Below are 6000 nucleotides of genomic sequence, written 5' to 3'. Positions count from 1 at the left end.
TTAGTGAATTATAGTCCAACTAGTTCCTGGAAGATATATGCATCAGATCCTCAGCTGGTAGAAATGAGTGCAGTTCCATTGACTTCAATGGAGCTAAACCTATTTTCACCAGCTGAGATTCTGGCCCTTAAAGTTTTAAAAGTAACCATGTTACCTGTTTTTAGCTGGTAAAGTGGACCCAAATCTTTCAGTCCTGGTCTTTGAGCCAAACTGCATAGCTTTAGCCTTTCCCACATTCAGCAACAACTTGTGTTTCAATAGTGAAGCCTGGAAACTGTCAAAAACTGCTCTGGAGGTGGATCTGGTCCTAATCTACAGCAAAGTTACTGACAGAGATCTCTGTGCTGTCAACGTGCACGTACACACAAACAGCCAAATGGCTTTAAAGGTTGTAGAAATTTGTATGCATATTTTAATAACAGAAACACACACTTTGAGCCCCATATAAGACGGGGCTCAAAGTGACATATTTTATCACTATTAGCTGCATTTCTCTCAAAACTCACAGACAATCTAACCACCTGGGATGAAAAAATGCTTTTTATAATGATTTAAATATTTCCTAAAAATAAGAGGATCAACAAAGTTTAAATTTATCTACTAGAAATGTAGTGTGCACACATAGGCAGTACATATCTTGCCTTAGCCAGGGTTCTGACAGATTTGTCACAGACAACACAGAAGCAGAGCCAGGCATATTGTGAGAATATAGTGAATCAAATTGTGCACTGTTTTAAACCAGTATAAATCCAGAATAATTCCACCACGGTTTCTGTAACTGAGAGCAGAATTTGTGTATCATTTTTGTTGTGATCTTCGGCCAGTTATTTAGGCAAAAATTTTCTACGGTTAGGCATATAAATCCATAGCTAGTCCCCCAAAATAAAAATGGCCTGTTTTCCCATCTCCACCCCTACCCCCAGAGGTATCAGTGAAACACTCGTGTTTGGTACGATAAAGGGCAGGCACAATGCACCCACTGCCTAGCCATTGTCAAATGTTGTGCATGGTAGAGATGAGTTTCAGCAAGAGATCTGAAGGACAAAATGGTGGCTTTGTTGATTTTTATGAGGAGCTCCTCCCGTGCATAAGAGGCATCATGCGAGAAAGAACAAAGGTGCTTGAAGGAAAGTTGGACACAATTTTTTTATTTAAAGAAGTATAACTATGTCTGAGGCATCACTGATGTCGTTGAGGATCTTAATTAGAACTTAAGTGGTACCTACGAGACCTGTTGCTGGACCTCTGCACAGGGATGACGTTCACCCACTGAGATGAAACTCCTAAACTCCTTACTCAGTTTTTATTCCAGCCTTATTCATGCAAACACGCACTGAAATCAGTTGGCAGTAATGTCCTGTTCTGCAGAATACCTATAATGTTATGGCATTTACTTAGTGTTTTGGCATTTATGTAGGTACTTTTATGGCCTTCATCACAGTCTCTGAGCACATAACAATCATTAATGGATTTTATCCTCAGAACACCCATGCGAGATAGGGAAGGATTATCCCCATTTTACAGACAGGGAACTGAAGCACAGGGTAGATTAAGTGATTTACCCGAAGTCACACACTGAATTTGCAGATAAGCTGGGAAATGAACTGTAGAGCAGATTCATTAATCTCTCTCTCTCTCTCTCTCTCTCTGCCACTAGATGGGTCAGAACACCACCACCATGCTACAGGTGAAGAGTACACTACATTGGTCAGTGTACATATGCCCTCCCGAACCCAGACATACTCCTTTGGCTGTGGTAGTGTAGGCCGGTTTCTCCCCTGTGTATTCCTAGAGCAGAAGCATCCAAATTACGGTTGCCTCTCATGGGAATGCTAGAGGAAAATAGCTCTCAGTGAACACTCCCTGCACCCTAAGCATGTATGCTAGTGTAGCCATAATTGGTCCCTCAAGTTTGTGTGTGAATTTAGTGCTCATGAAGGGTACCAAATTGACAGCCCTGGATTGGAGTCCTCTAACGCACTTGTTACTCCTACATTTAGAAGGTCAATTTGAATCACAGTTATGCAAATTGGGTCAAGTGAATTGTGCTTGTGTTGATGACGATATTAAACATTACACATTTTAATAGCAACACTTTGTAACAATGCATCGTGTGTGCTGCATTTTATTTCAGAGGAGAACCAGTTACTGTGTCCCATGACTACTTTTGTGCAATCATCCAGTAATGAATAGATGGCTAAGTCAGTGCCCTCCCTTCAGGTGTAACAGCAGTGTAGCTCCTGCCTTGTGATAGGAGGGCTTTGTTGAGTGGGAAACTATAGTCGTCATCACTCATTGTATATGAGTGCACTTCATGAAATGCCGCATTAATGGAGCATAACATTTTTATGAATAGCGCCCAAAGAATTCTCTGCGTAAACTCAGCTAGTTTAAAAATATTTTTCTCCACTTGTTGAAACTTTTTCTTGTGTTTTGCTTTTGATTACAGCTTTCTCAGCTGCCTCTTTTTATGGTGGAAGGTTGATTTATGGTTACCAGACAGAATGGCAGGCATCCCATGCTAACTGGTAGAAAGAAAACCAGTTTCCAGCCATTTGTTCTGGTTTTCCTCATGCTGCCCTTTGGAGTGTCAGCTTCAGCAGGCTACTCCCACTGACTGTCTTCCCCTCCACTCTGCCCTACTTTTATGGCAGATGATGCCAAGCTTCCAAACCAACGAGTCATTAGTGAAGATCAGTTTCAAATAACAATAGAACCCTACAAAAAATTAAACTGCATTCTTTTTTCTAAAGGACCCTTATGTTGCTTTCTTTACAAAGGAATATAAACGATTTGAATCCAGATTCTATGCTATTGGGTGCAGTACAAATACCATCTATAGATTAATAAACAAGATAGGCAGCCCTAACAACAGTATTTTCAACACTTGTGAAATTTTAATATTTCCACTCAAAAATGAGCCTATTTTTACTCAAAGTATTTTCCCCAAAGAATTCATGGATAATTTGACCCTATCTGTGCAAATCATTTGTTATGTCATGGCTCACAAGGTAAAACCTATCCCTTCAGTTAGCTGGCTGATCCGTCACTCTGGACTTCCTTCATTTCTAATTAGATCCCATGAGACCTGAAGAGAAATTGCACACAGTACATGCCATACCACCACACATACATGTTACTCGTCCCAGCAGCACGGTTAGTGAAGCTGGAGTTTCTGGTCAAATTTTCTTGCATAACTGCAGGACTGGAGCTGGGGAACCAGCTGTACTTCCTGTTTGTGTGGTGATCCAGCCTTCACTTGGGTAAGCCCTAAAGGATCTGGATAGTAGCTCTGAAGGAGGGAAGTAACTTTAGAATGCTATATTAACTCATTTCCATCTAACTCATCTGTTGCCAGGTGAAACATTCTTCAGATGCTTTTTTGTTTCTTTGCTTGTTAAAGTAACTCAAAACCAGCATATGGGTTTGGTGGGGTGCTGGACTATCACAGGGTTTAAAAGAGAACTAGATACATTCATGGAGGATAGATCCATCAGTGGCTATTAGCCAGGATAGTCAGGGATGGTGTCCCTAGCCTCTGTTTGCCAGAAGCTGGGAATGGGTGACAGGGGATGGATCACTTTCTGATTACCTGTTCTGTTCATTCCCTCTTGTGGCCCTGGCATTGGCCACTGTTGGAAAACAGGATATTGTGCAAGATGGACCTTTGGTCTGATCCAGTATGGCTGTTCTTATGTTCTTAACTTGGCTAGGAAAATTGCTGTGCAAGTGAGGATGGCAGATATTACCAAAAGGGATGGAGAAAGTTTAAAAAAACCCACACTAATGGTGAAATTTTCTGCCCAATGGGCTCAGTTTTAATACTTTGCTTTCCCTAAATGGGCAGAAACAAGAAAAGAATTTTGCTGTTAGTTTCCTTTTTATATGCATTTATTTTAAAGAGCAAGTCACAACAAGTTTCTAGGAGACCTGAAGCTATGAGTATAGCCAGTACTCTGCTCTATCCACGAGACACACACTCTTCCTTGCCAATCCCATATCTGATGTTTGTGAACTCTTTTTAGGAGGGGAAAACATGAGAAACAGCTCTCATCTGTTAGTTCTTAGATTGCCACATTACATTTGATTAAAATCTGAACTCGGCAAAAGTTTAAAGATCTTTTTCTTAAAGAAACAACCCATGCAATGCAAGCCAGGAGCTGTTTTTTACATGGCAAAGAGGCTGTGAAGTTTACTTCTGATTTACAAAGGAAACTTGGATGGTCAATGGGTTGTACACTAGGATCATTTGGGTGGGCTTTAAAGCCGGCTAGGAAAGTAGCGTGTGCCAAATACAGATAGTTCTGCTCCTTTCTCTCAGGCTGTGTTTGAGAGCTAAAGGCTTTCCATGTTATGGTCTGGGTGGGGTTCTAAAGGAGAACTCATAACAGGGCAGTGTAGTTTTATATCAAGGATTGCCTTAAAAATGCAGTAGATCCCTCTGAGATGGCTGCACATTACGACTGTGTGGCAATTTGGAACTGTTGCTCTTTAACCTAAGGGAGTCTTACATTAAAGCTTCCACAACTCTGAATTTGCCAAGATTCATGAGTTCTCTGAAGAACTTCAGCGGAAATTTCTTGATCATTTGAGAACTCTCTAGTCTAGAGCACCTTGGGTCTTACTGATATAAGGATACTGAACTCATCAAGAAGACCATTCAAGAATCAGCAAAGAAGGCTGGGGCTGTTCTCTTAGTTATAGCTATATACTGTATGCAAGCTTTGTTCTGAGACATGTAGCTTAAGAAAGAATTTATCACATATGGTTAAAAACAAGGAAAATGGATTTCAGATGAGGAGAAGCTGCTGCCTTGCTCAGTGTCAGCTCTACAGATAAGGAGGAAAGAGTGCACGAGAAAAAACTCTACCTATGGAGCTGTGCACATCAATTTTGCACCAGTGTAACTCCTGATTTACACAGGTGTAAATGAGGGGAAAAGCAGGTGCAAGAGCTATAGTATTGCATCTAAGGAGTGAGGGCATGCTGCAGAGACAGTAGACTTTGTGATGGTCGGCAATGCCCAATAATTCTGAATGCTGACTCTGCTGTGCAAAGAGACAGATAACAGAACCAAAGAAGCCTTCTAGTTGTGCTAGCCATGTGTAGAGGGTGGGCCCTGCCCCCTCCTGGCCTACTTTGGAGCAGCTAGCACTGGCAGCCACGCTAGCCTTGCAGAAATATTGGGCAGATTGTCTGCTTTGCTTAGGGTGACCAGATGAGATGAAGAAAATATCAGGACACTGGGGGCGGGGTGAGGGGGGGCAAAACAAAAAAAAAGCTGAGTAATCCCAGCGGCGCAAAATATCGGGACAAAAATTGTGTCCCGACCAGGGATCGGTCGGGACGCGTGAAAAACAACTCAAAATCGGGACGGTCTTGATTTTATTGGGACGTCTGGTCACCCTAGCTTTGCTGAGTTTATGTTTGAAGTGCGTGTGTGCTGTATGTGAGTGAGTTGGTTATAGTTCCTTGATTCTCAACCCAGCTCCTGAGCATGGTGCAGGCTGGAGCATCCTTCAGATCCTCAAGGACCCTTCTGCCAGCTGAAGATAGCTGGAGCATAGCACTCTCTGGTCTCTCCTCCTCCCTGCCCTCGACACACACCCTGCATCAGAGATTGTGGGTAGAGTAGGGCAGGAGCTGGCTAATCAGGTCTATGCCTGCGGGGGACACCTCCCCATACCAGATGAACGTGGCCAACTAGGGAGATGTGGCCAGCCACAGAGTAGGGCAGAAAGTCTGCCTCACTGTGCATAGGGGAGTGCCAGGACTATCTTGTACCCACATGCTAGAGGCAGCACACATGCCTGCCCATTCTGTGCTCCCTTCCCATGTGCTGTTGTTGCACTGTACTGTGCTGGTAACATTAAGCCTGTGGGAGGAGCCACAAGTGGTTTCTTCATGCTCTTTCATTATGTGGCTGATAGTGCAGGACAGTCAGAGCTCATGGAAAATAGATGAGATTGATGAGGGGCAAATGCCTTTTCAGGTGTCTGA

This window comes from Trachemys scripta, chromosome 6, assembly GCF_013100865.1.
Source record: "Trachemys scripta elegans isolate TJP31775 chromosome 6, CAS_Tse_1.0, whole genome shotgun sequence".
Lineage (NCBI taxonomy): Eukaryota > Metazoa > Chordata > Testudines > Emydidae > Trachemys > Trachemys scripta.
The sequence above is the reverse complement of the archived record's forward strand: the minus strand, read 5'-3'. Positions refer to the sequence as shown.